The sequence below is a fragment of the Xenia sp. Carnegie-2017 genome, unplaced genomic scaffold (genome assembly GCF_021976095.1).
Source record: "Xenia sp. Carnegie-2017 unplaced genomic scaffold, XeniaSp_v1 HiC_scaffold_6, whole genome shotgun sequence".
In the NCBI taxonomy this organism is placed as follows: domain Eukaryota; kingdom Metazoa; phylum Cnidaria; class Anthozoa; order Malacalcyonacea; family Xeniidae; genus Xenia; species Xenia sp. Carnegie-2017.
Genome location: NW_025813526.1, coordinates 1,995,349 through 2,010,981, shown reverse-complemented (window position 1 = coordinate 2,010,981; position 15,633 = coordinate 1,995,349). Strand labels below are relative to the sequence as shown.

At 35.5% G+C, this 15,633-nt stretch overlaps 1 pseudogene; it reads right to left on the bottom strand.

Annotated features, from left to right (window-relative positions):
- LOC124456768 overlaps positions 1-15,633 on the bottom strand; it is a 92,113-nt pseudogene that overhangs the window by 8,110 nt on the left and 68,370 nt on the right.

Sequence of the window (15,633 nt, the reverse complement as noted above, 5' to 3'; positions counted from 1 at the left end):
TACCCACTTTAACTTTTTTGTAAAAAAACATCATCGTATGCGCATTGTGAACTTTCTTGTTCTCCTTCCATTGTATTGCTCTATAATAAAGCTAAATATCTTAACGTTTTAAGTTCTTTATTATTCGTGAAAAGTGGTATGTGGAATAACAATACAAAGATATTGCAAGTTTAATTGCTTCATCACACTAAGCATATGCACATACATTAACTGAATTGCAAACACTACTTTCGCTGCAGAGTAAGTCAGAATACATGAAACTACTTGACAACTGCCGTATTGGCAATGTTTTGGAAATAATTGGTAATACTTATAACAATATTAGCAGTGTTGTTATTATAGTATTTTAAATTTATAATAAGCTACTAAACATAAACATATTCTGACTTACCCCGGAACTTTCACTGAAATTGCACTACTTGCAAATTTTATGCAGTTATTTCGGTTATTTAGTTCAGACCATTGCAGTGCAATGGGGATGGGGGTGCAAGGCAACATGAATATAGGCCCTGACATGACATAGGATTAAAGTCTTGCATTAAAAATTCATAATATTGAAATGGGAAATTAGTTTTGTTAATTATATGTACATAATTTATTTGGAGGTTTTGTCTCTCAAAAAAGCTTCAAAAAAGATAGAGCCCGTACTGAGCAAGCTAACTAGAGGTCAGGCTTTTGAGTCTTTGTTGCCAAAGATTGAGAAATGGTTTACCAAAGGTGTAAATTGCACTACAGATGATGATTCAGTTGTTGATCCTTGCCATGTAACATCTATGCCAAGTATGGACCAGTTGCAACAATGGAGAAAAATAGTTGAGGCATCAAGTACAAGCAAAGGAGCATGTATCAACACATCACAAGGAAGGTTAGATATCAATTGCATCACCAATCTGCAGAAATTTCACACCTTAAAAGCATACAAGTAGAAGTCGAAGAGGAAATTGCCTGGTTTTCACGACCATTGAACAAACCAGACACGGTGGTGGAACATCCATCAGCTGCTTCAATTACAGCCTTTCAGAAGCTTTTGTACAGAACCCCATACAGTGAGATTATGAAAGAACGAGGATTGTCATCCAATGAGATGTCCAGGTTATGTGTTGACAGATGGGTGTCAAGTGACCACATATGCTGGTTGACAACAAACCTAAACCAAAGAAAACAGATACATATTATGTGTACCTCAATGGAACAAAACCACCCACAACAGCCCAACACCATGCTAAATATGAATTCATTTCAAAATTCTGTTTTGCCATAAATGTTGGTAAAAAAAGCAATGGCAACACACTCCTTGGAGATGATTTGCACCCCTGAAACCATTGGGTACTTCGCTATGTAGACACTAATGACAAAAACATTACATATGAGGATTCATTAGGCTGGCAATTTCCGAACACTCTTCTACACATTTTAGATAAATTCATCAAGGCACATAATATTTGCGACAGCATAGCCAACTACTCAGTAACAATGACACATGATCTTGATAGCAGATGCGGGTTAGAGGAGGACACAAGTGCACAGACAATTGTTCAAAGTGTATCCATTCCAAACATGTAGCAATGTTTGTGGCGTGGTTGTAATGATGATGGCTATATCAAGCTATAACTATGCCTTTTCAAGAGCATGCTATCATTTTCTAAGCCAACCACAAAGAATATTCCATCAATATACCAAAGCAATCCCACACATTACTTACGGATTGTACTTGGATGTTGGATCTCAGATAATGTTGTTAACCTGGCATATGTATTACCACAGTTTTGGAATACACTACAAAAAGGGATTTTACCAGAAAATGAAAACACAGCAACAACTTGTAAAATTTCCAATAAATAGAGCATCAAGAGACTCAAAGTCACACCATCAGTCTTCAATAAAATGGTGAAGGATAAAATCATGCAATGTATTTGAGTTCAATGATGCAAATGATGCAGTCAAAAAGGTGTTTGAGATAGCATTGCTAATGTTCTTTTACTAAATTGTCATTGTTAAACAAGTAATCTGAATATACTCACTTTGGGACAAGTAGGACAGATATTTCCTTCATCAAGCTCAGGAATAACACAGCTCAACATGTTTAGTTTATGTCTGTAAATTCTGAAAAAAACAATGACACAAAGAAAGCAATTATGCACTCTTAAACAAATGACATAAACAAAATACAGTGCAAGACAGTAATACTTGAGGAAAAATCCTTTCCCATCATAAACTTTAGCATTTTGATTTCCTCCAATTAAATACATCTCTTAAGATGAGATTCTTAGGCTATAAAATTGACTGCAACTTTCCCAGCAATTCATACGTAGTACAGCAGTGCAATAAATCAGTGACCTACATGCAGTTACCTATATTCTTCAAAAGCATCTATAATGACAGGATACATTTTGGTGTTGCATAAGAAGAGAATATGTGGTTATGATTAAACTCTTCAAATGACTGACAAATGCTTTTATTGATGCCTGGCATTCCATCTGCACAGAATGAATCAATTCAAAAACTCAATTGCAAATGCAATTCTTGGTTTTGTAGGTGTTCCACCCAAAGGCCAAATTGCAGAAGTTGAACAAACTCTGGAGAGCATGAGCAAAGTGTACCTCAACAGTACAAAAGGTGCCTAAAATTGAAAAAGATCCAAAATTATAATTGTGTTGAACCATCCCAGCTAAAATGAAAAAACTTTTGCAGCACATTTTACATATAACATACCTTTAACATCAACAACAGAAACACTTCTTTTGTGACGAGCTGTTTGGCATGAACAATCATACACCAGCATGTTTGTGAGTTTATATGGCCAAAATATGTCATCCTACAAAGCAAAGCAATGAATAACCTTGTAGAAATTAGTTGTAAACAATCCCCTTTCTTGCATTCGTACAAAATATTAGATTAGTGCTTCGTAGCATGTTTCACAATGTAAACTCTCATTTGATTTTTTTGTTGCAAGTGTTGAGAGAGTTAACTGTAAACACTTTTATAATATCTAGCTCATAAATGTTACCTTAATTAGTTCAACATGATGACAAATATTTACGGTTGTGTGCATCTTTAACATACAGTTCTCACAATACTTTGCCATTGGACCACAATCCTTGCACCTAAACTTTGCTTCATTATCACAATGAATACACTTCAGATTGCTCCAATTTTTGCCAGCAAACTGAAATGTATTCTTTATAATTGAATGTTGCAAATTTTCCCATGCTTTTTGTTTTCTTTCAACTTTCTGGTAATAAGAAGATGATTCTTCACAATCATGGTGAACATCACTTTCAAGATTACTGTTATCTTGTTCCATTCCCAGTTCATGGCGTTCCAATGCACCACAATTATCAGAACTGTTAAAAGAACAGCTTACTCTATAATCCTCAGTAAGCAATTCTGACAAATCCACCTCCTCTCTCTCAACATGGCCATCCTTATCATGATATGTGACAGCTACAGTTGCTTTAAACCTTTTATTGCTCCTACAAAAATTATCATAAAAATCTATATAATGAAAATAAATGTTGAAAAGTCTAACAGCTATAAGGCCGTTATTTGGTGTACCTTGGCATCGTTTAAAATTACCAGCAAGAAAATCACAAATGAGAAAATATTATCGATATTACCAATGACATAATAACATAAGTTAAACGACCAAAGTACAACGTATGTATCTCCCACGACTACCTGCCGACGTTTTGTACCCGTACTTTACCGGCTTTTAGCCACGTCTCATAAGACGAATGGGTGATTTGTTTGGTTGGTAAAACGAAAGGGTTTTTCTTCCGGTATATTGTAGGAGCCTTTCTCCTAGGGGTAGGGTAACATATCTCACGTGACCGGAAACGCCAATCATTTAAATTATACCACAGAATCGACTAGAACGCCGCGCAGATATCATGTAGTTGGTTGTATCTTGAAATCTTTCTGAATTTGTGAAGGTATGTTGATTTTAAACTTTACCTTTCGTTGTTATATTGTATTTTGATTTTGTTATTTAATGCTTCATGTCCATTTATCGATTATTTTGTTTTTCTGTAAAAATATTCTACTTCCACGCTATGTACGTATGTAAATGTTTTATAAAGATAAATTTGTTGATTTTGGTGAGATTTTGGAACTAGCTCGACTCAAGTTTGGAAAATGAGCTTGTTAACTTTCATATATCTATATATTATAATAAAAAGAAATAAATTTCTACTATATAATAGTAATGTTCTACATCGATACACATCATGTGCATGGTCACGAGGCAGTAGAGGAAATATGATATGAATAATTTCGTAAAAGCACTATTGCTAATGCGCATTTAATATACACGACAAGTTTTTTTAAAATAGACATGTTTCGACATCTCATGATGCCATCTTCAGTATGAGTGAAATAATAAGTGATACAAGATTTATATAAAAGTAATATGATACATAAATTAAAACAATAAAAAGGAAATAAGATAAATTAATGGTGATCATCCGAGCGTATTATAAATTCAATACAATATTTAGTTTATAATATGCTCGGACGCTCCCCATTAATTTATCTTATTTCCTTTTTATTGTTGTAATTTGTGTATCATATTACTTTTATATAAACCCTGTATCACTTATTATTTCACTCATACTGAAGATGGCATCATGAGATGTCGAAACATGTCTATTTTGAAAAAACTTGTCGTATATATTAACATTCTATCATATGAAATGCGCATTAGCAATAGTGCTTTTACGAAATCGTGTAATAAAAATTAATGCCCAAAATAAAGTTTTGATTAGAGCCATAGAAATAGACCAAAAATATTGTAAAATTGAATTTATTGTAACGTTTCGTGTTTACTAAGAACATCTTCAGACAAATAATAAATAGGATGTTAAGACAAGATATTATATTTACAAAAAGCTGTTAAATTACTACTGAAGGAGGCGGTGTCAAATGGATTATATGATAAGGAAGTTAGGAAGTAAAATAAAGAGAAATTAAAAGAGGTTAAGTGGAATGGAGTTTCCTTGCACGTTAAGTGAAGGCTTGTATTTATTGATTAGAAGGCTCTCATGAATGGAGAGTTCATAAGAATCGTTAGAAGAGGAGATTACTTTAAAGACGTCTAAGTTGGGGGTGTGTCCAGTTGCGTTAATGTGAGGAAAAATGCTTGATAACGCAGGGTGGGAAATTTGGTTGCCTGTAAGGGGGGATATTCCCAAGTGCTCCGAAAATCTGTTGTGTAGATGACGTGTGGTCACCGCATGCGTGGTCACCGCATCCTCAACCTTTGTTCTACTTACGAAAATTTTCATTCACAACTCGAATTTTTACCAAAACGTCACTCACCAAAAACGGTTTCCTTCACGTATAATTGACAAAATCACACGTCGCTTCCTTAACAACACCTCCAAACCACCCTTCTTGATTGTTCACAAAATGCCCATCTATTTTTGTCTTCCTTTAACCGGCATACACTCCCTTTGAAATCGCACACAAATCAATAGCCTTTGTGCTGCAACCTTCCCACATATATCTATTAAATTTGTTTTCCGCCCTTCCCAGCGTATCTCTTCTTTCTTCCCTTTTAAGGACGAAATTTCCAAGTTTACCTCTGGGATCTGGTGTAGTCTGTTAATTCAAGTGTCGAAGCTGCAACGCTTCGTATGTGGGTCAAACCACACGTCATCTACACACCAGATTTTCGGAGCCCTTGGGAATCACCCCTTACAGGCAACCAAGTTTCCCACCCTGCGTTATCAAGTATTTTTCCTCATATTAACGCAACTGGACACACCTCCAACTTAGACGACTTTAAAATAATCTCCTCTTCTAACGATTCTTATGAACTCTCCATTCATGAAAGCCTTCTAATCAATAAATACAAGCCTTCACTTAACGTGCAAGGAAACTCCATTCCACTTAACCTCTTTTAATGTCACTTTATTTTACTTCCTAACTTCCTAATCATATAATCCATTTGACACCGCCTCCTTTATGCCTGGTTTCCATATGATCGTTTCTGTCGCTAGAGTCGTTTCTGTCTGTTGAAAAAAGTCCCCTGCGGTGATCAAACGACAGAAGCGATTATTGCAATGAACTGGTTTCCATTAATCGTATGCATCGGATCTAATTTAACTAGTCACCATACACTTACTGTATGATATATTAAAAATGGCGGCAGTCAATCGAAGAGGAAGACTTGTAGCGTGTTATTTTCTTTTGCGTGTGCTGCGAAGAAGGAGAGAGCGAAAGCAAAAAAGAAAACATCGTTTTTGGGTTTTAATATTTCGAAAATTTGTTATATAAACAATCATACTTCTGTACTTCTTCCATAAATGAAGACGTAGAATTAAAGTTGATAGCCGCCATCTTTGAATACGGAATCTCGCACATGGAATTACGGATGTATCATGGGATATATCAAGTCGCTTCTGGCGTAACGATCGTTTTGCACCGGTTTCCATTAAAAAAATACAAGCGCGTAAAAGGTGTTTCCGGTCGTTTCTGTCGCAAGGATAGAACTCTAGTCTATCTCAAACGATCGATACGCAAGGATCGTTTCTAACGTAAGGATCGCTTTTGTCGTTTGAGTTGAGCGTTTCCATATGATCGTCTCTGTCGCTTCTACAAATTGCAAGCGACAAAGACGATCCTTACGACAGAAACGATCATATGGAAACCGGGCTTTAGTAGTAATTTAACACCTTTTTGTAAATATAATATCTTGTCTTAACATCCTATTTATTATTTGTCTGAAGATGTCTTGAGTAAAGACAAAACGTTACAACAAATTTTATGTACATTTTTTTTTGGTCTATTTCTATGGCTCTACTCAAAACTTTATGTTGGGCATTCATTTTTATTACACGAATTCGATTTCCGCTCGGCAAGTCTCTCGCTACTATTTTACGAAATGTTACCCTACTTTTACGGTGTATACCCATTTCCCCATTATGTCTCTGTTTGGTTGGGGGTGGTACAAGTTCAAACGTATCATTGTCAATTAACACTTTCATTTCATCATTCGTAGCTTTTTACCATTTACTTTTTCATTGGAGCTTATTGCTTGGGAATAGGCCGTTGTGATGTTGGATACTCTATAGCAATAATCTACGGTATATGAGACAGTATCCTCCCCTGAAACTTCTTCTGTCACCTACTCTTCAAGATATTTAGGCTTACTTCTTATCCTAGTGGGGTATCTTGATTCTCTACATGTCTCTGGAGTACTAATGTCTTCGTTAGATGTTTTGGGGTTTCGTTCATGCAATTTTGCTATCTGAGGTGCAAGTTCTTCATCATCTAGTTCTGGCAGTTCCCTGCCAGGGGCGGATCTAGGATTTTTCAAACATCAGTCATAAAACGTCGGAGGCGCTCCGCACCTGGTGGGGTCTGAGGCTATCTCTCCTGAGAAATTTTGAATTTCAGAGCCTTAAAAATGCCATTTTCAGCGTTTTAGAGCATTACAAAATGTCTTTTGTGGGCATCGTTTTTGCGTAAAAACAACACATTTTGGTTAAGTTTTTTTCAAAAAAAATGAAGTGAAAAATACTTGAATGTTTTGCCAAATATTTAGGCTCATTATCATGCCAAATATATGGCTCATTAGCATGTCTAGGAACGTAAAATTGATTTTACAATAATGCTATATTCAAAAACAGATATAGCCTTTAATAATTTCTACCAAGTTGTCAGGCATAGACCCCCCTAGAGACCCCCATTCAAACCTCTATGTAATGAGTTAAGTTAGAAATTTGGTACTACAAGTGACAGTTCATAGATATAGAAAAGCTCAGACTTCAAACCATGCAAGTTTATTGTAACCCTTTACCCATCTCCATATCAGTATTAGCAAATTCACCTTTTGAGAGAAAACTCAAAATTTTTTTCTGCCAAAGATTAAGCAAAATTTTTCAGAGTGAAAATTTGCAGTTAAGGACAGCTTAATGCCATAAATGTTTATTAGGCATTTCACTAGACTATTATTTCCTGTAGGTATATGCAAGGTGTGCTATATAGCAATCACTAGTAGCATTGTATTTGCAAATACAAACAGAATGTAACCAACATGTCTTTAATTATATAATTACATGAATGTTAAAATTGGTTCATGTGTCATGCTTACTGGTTATGAGAAATATCTTTTCATATGATCAAAGCTCGTTTAAATGTAAATCTGAAATAATTTAGTTTGGAAATTATAATGATCATCAGAAAAATTACCTAGTGATCATGAAAAATACTTTACTGTTTTGCCAAATTTCAAGGTTTATCTGCATACATAGAAAGACATTTTTACTTTATAGAAGATGCTTTTCATACATCAATAGCCCTTTGGAATTTATGGCAAACAATCTGGTATGAGCCGTAGATTAACACAACTTTACATCTCTACATGAGGTGTTCAGTTAGAAAAGGGGACAATTTGTGACATGGGACAACATTTCATGTATGTGAAATACTAAGGTTTAATACCATTCCAGTCAAGTTGTCAAAATAAAAAGCTTCATGGATCAGAAGACTCAAAATCACAGGTTATAGTAAACAGCTTCTCATGTAATCAATGTTAGTTTTCGCAAATCTTAAACAATATGTAGTATAACTGTCTAATGATTGAATGATCAATGATCATAAACTGAAAAGCCCCAAGCATTTCTTTATGATAAAGTAAATAATAGTATGGCACCTTATGGCTACAGATTTTTTTGTCCATTGAAATATATTTGCAGGAATGTAGGATTTCGCTGCCATATAACGGTCACGATTCCCAAGCACTAAAGAAATCATAGCTAAAAGTCCTTTGGCAACAACAATTTTAGAAGCATCAATCTGCTTACCATACGCCATATTAGCATAAATCGCATCACACACTCGCATAAATTGACTTTGATATATTACATTCATGCATACACTTCAGTTGTCCTTTACTTACGATTTTGGATGTAAATTTCTGCTGATAAAACTCAAAACAATGTTGGCTTGCTTTTGAACATCAATGACTGAAATGTCGCTCGCGAGATCGTCTTTGCCAAGCATTTACAATTCATCCATAAATTTTTGACCCTCTTGAAAAAATTCCCAGTTTGGAAAGAAGCATTCATGTCAATATTTGAATTTGTAAAAGATTTCCATAAATTCCATCTGATTGTAGTTTAGTTTCTATCATGCTTTAGAAAATTATTATGAAACAATCAAAGATTCAATTCAGACAGTGAGCTTGACTATGTTAGTTCAGTTGGCTATCAGTCGAAATAGGTCAAACCAATCACAGTAAGACAAAAATTTAAACGAACCAATTACACGATAGAAAGTGGACTCCCTTATAGGTCCGGCCACCCCGCTTATCGGTCGAGATTATTCCAGATCGTCCACTGATCTGGCTATTGACCAATGAAATGAGCGTTTTTGGCGTTCATAGACTCTTTATCCGTCGAACCAGTCAAGCCACCCCGCTTATCAGTCGGTTATTCCAGGTCAATTAAAATTCAACTGATCTGGTTACCAAGGAGATATTTATTGGATTAGTCATTAGTTTTCAATAATAATAAAGCTGGATTTTTATCACGAAGTAAATGCGATAATAAAGTAAGAATAATTAATGAATTTTTAACTAATATGAATAGGTAATTTTTGAGTTTCAAACATCAGTCGCGCGACGGATTTGACATACTCTAGATCCGCCCCTGTTCCCTGCTACCCTCCCTGAAGAACTTGACGCATCTTACACGCTCTACCTTGTTAATGTAAAGGTAGTATAGTAGATATGCTTGACTATTTTTATCATACCCTACGAAAATACCTTGTTTACTTCTAGGGTCTAACTTTTTGGTATTTTGTGAATAACCATAACAAACACAACGAAAAACGTGCATTTTGCTCAAGTCTGGTTGTGAGCCTGTAAACGCTTCGAACAAAGTTTTGTTCAACCTCCAATTGAAACGATTCCTAATTTAAGCAGATGCCATGACGGCATATGTCCACATGGATTTTGGTAGTTTCGCTTCTAGCAATAGACACCTAGCCATGTTAAATAAAGTTAACCACGATCTCTCAACTGTGCCGTCCTGGTGCGGCGAATATGGTGCACTAGTTTCATGCCTAATTTTGTTTTCCTTAAGAATCGATTTGAACTTCTCGCTTGTAAATTCAGTGCCGTTATCACATCTTATGTGCTTCACATTTCCGTAAGGTGCAACATCTGCTAAAAACTGTTTTAATGCTTGTGGTGTATCGCTTTTATGCTTAAGAAAATAGACCATACTCAATCCTGAATAATCATCCACAAACGACAATGCATATCTAAACCCTTCTCTTTCTTCCGGATCAACAGGACATAAAAGATGCGTGTGCATAAACTCAAGAGGACCTCTCGCCTTTTTATCTTCCAGCTTACTTTTTGTCTGACACATTTTACCTTGCGTACAAACCTCACACTCAACTTCCCACAAGTCTGTGATTTTCATCCCCGTAACAACCTTCTCTAGTTTCCTAACATCCTTGTAGTTGCAATTACCTACAACATTGTACCACTCGTAAAGAGAACATGCATTTTTATTCAAAGATGATATGCTATTTATATAGTTAAGTTTGCCTTTTTGTCTTATTCCAAACGTTGTGCCATCAGGTCACTGTACATGCTTATCGTGTTTATCTAATTTTACTTTTGCCCCCTTTTCTACGGCAGCATTTACTGAGAATCTATTTTGATCGTAAGATGGGACGTATAAGGCATTACTTGATAAGACATCCTGCGCATTTCCATGCAAGTCAACTAATTTGACTTTAGCTGTACCTTTACCGACTACTTTGTTGGCTTTACTGCCATCTGCTAATTCAATAACATGCGCTTTACTATCAAATTTACTATCAAAACCCATAAACTTTCACTTATCGTTAATAATGTGACTTGTAGCTCCTGTGTCCACCAGTAGAGTTAAATTCACTTGATCTTTATCCTTCACGTTTGCTTCAGCGTTCTCTTCTTCATCCTTTAACACGAAAAAAAACGAGAGTGTTGCACTTCATTGTCACAGCGCTGCCCTTCTTTAGCTGACTTAGACGTTTCTTTCGTCTTTCGGCAATCTTTCGTGTCGTGGGTATTGGTCTTGCATATGGAGCACCATTTGTTCCCCTTCACTCGGCATTGTGATTTTTGTGTCCCTTTCTTCCACAATTGAAGCAATTTCCGTCAGATTTTGGTTTCACATACATAACGTTGTCACCTACCTCAGTGTTGTGACAATGGTTTGATATTTTCTTAATGACTACGTAACGAGTTTTGAAATTACGTAAATCTCATTTATCTTTCCCTTTGAACTTTTACGGTAGCAAAGACGTCGTACGTGCTTGGCAGATCCTTTAAAACCATTGCAATGAGTAGTGCATCACTTATTATCTCCTCGGCTTCTCTTAAGGCTGTTGCCGATCGTTCCGCTCGCAATATATTATCTGTGACAGTCTCGTCGTCACTTTTCTACAGCGAAGTGAGTTCCGTGTAAAAAGCGATGATGCGAGGTTTTTCTCTGCCTTGATAGTGATGTCTGAGGATTTCTAAAGCTCTCCGTCCATTGTCTTTCGCCTCCCGAATCACAAGAGACAAACGTCTGTCCACCAGACATTGGACCAACTTTGCAAAAGCGTCAGCCAGTTTTGAAGGTGCTGGTTCTTCTCTCTCACTTGCTGATTACATAAATACGTCGTACAGTTTTTTGAACATGCATATAGTCCAAGAATTTTACTTCCCATAACACGTATTTGCTTTCGCTTCCATCGAAAGGCAAACTTCTCCTGGGCCCATAACCTGTTGAGTTGGAGCAAACGACCCCATGGTGTTAAGCTCAAATGCCCGACGGTCATTCAAACTTCTAGAGAGTCCTTTGCCTACAGAACACTCTGCTTCATATATATTTCCATTGTACAGCTGACTAAGTAGTCATTTTATTCAAGTAGACTGCCTGCACAAACTTTGTGTGTCAGTTACACAAATTGTTAAACACCTTCCTAAGTGATAATATAACTCAGTACCTCCACTTTCATTCCAACATGCAGTGGCGTCGCTAAATTGGGGCCTGGAAAGGGGGCATGTGCCCCTCTAAAAATTGGCTGTGCCCCCCAAGTGCCCCCATTAGAATTTTTATAAGAGTCGTCATATGCATCATTCGAAATTGAAAAAGAAACACATGGCATTAATGTAGCTCTTACAGAATTCAAACTTTACTGTAAAGGGAAGCATTATATTAGCTGTGCAGACTAGTTTGCGTCGCATTTACCCTTTCTTGGTTGCTGGCCGAGTGGTGAAGATTTTAATTTCTTAAAAATAATAAAAAAAAAACAATAATTTTAGAATAATTCAAGTGCCTATTGGGCAAGGAAGAACAAGTAATATTGTGATGCATGTCATGAACGACATTACACCATATCATAGAACTTTTATGAGATCGTGGACAAGTATACTCGTAGACTCAAAACTTGTAGACACAAAAATACAAATATAGCAATGACTAAGAGTAAGGCTCATGAAAATACTGCAATTCTGGGAGTATTATAATATGAAAACATTTCATTAAAATCAATAATCAATCTACGTAACGTTATAACACGAAGAATGTCCAATTTCGCCAGGGTTAAACTGGGAAGTTAAAAATTGAAACTATTCATGTTGTGATAAATATTTCAAAAATTTCCAAGTGCAGAAGCAATTTTTAATGCCATTTCACTAGCGACTGACGTGGTACAAATTTTGCCCCTTGCAAAATCCTGGCGACGCCACTACGAAAATGTAGCCAAATACCCAAATGCAGCAAAACTAAAATGTCCTATTGCGTTGTTTTCAGCTGCCATCCTCTATATTCATTTACACGTACAAGTAAAACTGTAACATTACGTAGCTATGTTTGATCTTCAACAATTTTAGTTGTCTATAAACTCTAATTAAAGAACAAAATTTATGTTGATATTAATAATTTTATGACCCCTAGATGCAGTCAAGAGAAGAAATTAATAACTTCTACATGGAGAAAATACTTACAGATGTTGTTACGAAGAAACTTGCTGATTTATTTATCCAAGAATGGAACATTAATTACAAAAACTCCCACGGAGAATGGGAAAATACAAACGTTAGTGGTCAGAAATTGCTCAATATTGAAAAAACAAAAAAGAAACCTCATGACAAACATATTATGTCAAAATTTCAAGAGGGTGACACCAGTAAGTGGGATTGTACAACACTATTTGCAGCAATACTGTATTCCAAGTCAATTGGAACAAAAATTGACCCAAAAGTTAGAGCTGCCGTTGATGCACTTCGTATTGTGAGAAACAAATTTACCCATGATAATCCAGGAAGAGTATCTAATACCAAATTTGACAAAATGCTTTGTGATATTGAAAAGTCATTTAAAGATCTACGATTTTCATTCAATGAAATTAATGAAATAAAATGTCAACGAAACAAATTTAATCCTTTTCAAGTACTTCCTTGCAAACCAAATCACGATGTGGTTAAACGTACAGAGTTACTTAATCAAATAACAGCAGATCTCAATAACTTGCGCAATACTAACAATAATGAACTAACATATTACTATATTTCTGGTAATCCTGGCAGTGGTAAATCTGAATTAGCCAGACAAGTTTGTGAAGAAATGTTTAAGTCGGTTGACTGGGAAAAGAATACGACATTTGTCATGACACTCGAAGGAAATGATGCAGAATCCCTTTTAAAAACTTATACTGAACTTTGTCAACGCTTTAGCAATAATAAAACTGTCATTGAAAATATTCTGAAAGAAGCAAAAAGCAGCGAAGACAAAATTAAACATTTTCAATTCTTGCTGACACAACAAGTGAAATCTTGGCAAACGTGGTGGATTGTTGTAGATAACGTGGTTGAACTTCATAAAATTTATCCATTATTACCTCAAGTTGGTGATCATAGCTGGAAAAATGGTCAAATTATTGTAACTGTCCAAAATACAGATGCTATACCACCAGATGGAAATCTAAATAAACACATTTCAGTTAGTCATGGTATGAACGATGAAGAATGTCGAGAACTTCTATCTGTCTTTTCTGATATTCATAATAAAGATCAAAAATATTTAAAGGATTTATCAGACAAATTAAATCGTCAACCATTGTTCCTGGCAAATGCTGCTTCCTACGTAGGTAGAGTAAAAAGTGTAATTCCGACATTCACGTGGGAGCAATATTTTGATAAGCTGAATGAAGGAGAGCGACAGAATATGGATGCCAATTTTCAAAAGATAAACACATCTTACTTAGGAATGAAAACTGTTATGTTAGCAGTACAAAAAAATGCCGAAGAATCCATCTTGTTGGAACATGTTTTTAAACTTTTCTCAATAATATCTTTCGATCCCTTACCACAAGATGTTATAATACAATTTATTAAAAGCATTGATCCAAAAATATCTGCAGAAGATATCTGTCTTGAATTAAAGCATTGCTCTTTATTCCTTCAAACGGAAAACAAAGACATCCGCCTACACAGCGTTGTACACGAAGCCATCATAAATTATTCATCGCAGACCTTTGGCTGTAAACAAAACGAAAATAATTCCTCTGCAGTTGATCTTGCCTGTCAAGTTGCTTTGGCACTAAATCATTTTAAAGGCAGAGAAGATGAAATCAAAATAATTCCACATCTAATTAAATTCATTAAATTCGAATCAAATTCACCATTTCGACATTTCCTGAATAAGTTGATCGATTTAAAATCATCAAAACAAAAACTTGATGAAAGAAATTGGAAATTTGCCAAATACTTTGTAGATGTTTTGGAAAGATTTTGTAACTATGAACTTGCAACTGAAGTACTTTATGAAATAAAAGAAATTCAAACTAAAGTGTTAGGTGTTGATCATATTGATGTTTCCTATTCGTACAACGAGCTGGGATTATTGCTGTGGAAGAAGGGAGAATATAAAAATGCTGAAGATTTTTATGAACAAGCGATACAAATTCAAACGAAAGCATTTGGATCAGACCATGTTAATATTGCGCCAACGTACACAAATATCGGTTCGGTTTACAATGATATGGGAGAATACGAAAAAGCAAAACATTTTTTTGAACGAGCGATGGAAATTCAAACAAAAGCATTTGGACCTGACCATGTTAATATTGCGACAACGTACAACAATCTGGGTTCGGTTTACGAAAATATGGGGGAGTACGAAAAAGCAAAAGATTTTTATGAACGAGCGATGAAAATTGAAACGAAAGCATATGGACCTGACAATGTTAATATTGCGATAAGGTACAACAATCTGGGTTCGGTTTACGATAAAATGGGAAAATATGAAAAAGCAAAAGATTTTTATGAACGAGCGATAGAAATTGACACGAAAACATTTGGACCTGACTATGTTTATATTGCGAAATGGTACAACAATCTGGGTTTGGTTTACAGTAAAATGGGAGAGTACGAAAAAGCAAAAGTTTTTTGTGAACGAGCGAAAGAAATTGAAACAAAAGCATTTGGACCTAACCATGTTAATATTGTGACAACGTACAATAATCTGGGTTTTGTTTATGATAATATGGGAGAGTACGAAAAAGGAAAAGATTTTTTTGAACGAGCGATGGAAATTCAAATGAAAGCATTTGGACCTGACTGTGTTAATATTGCGACAACGT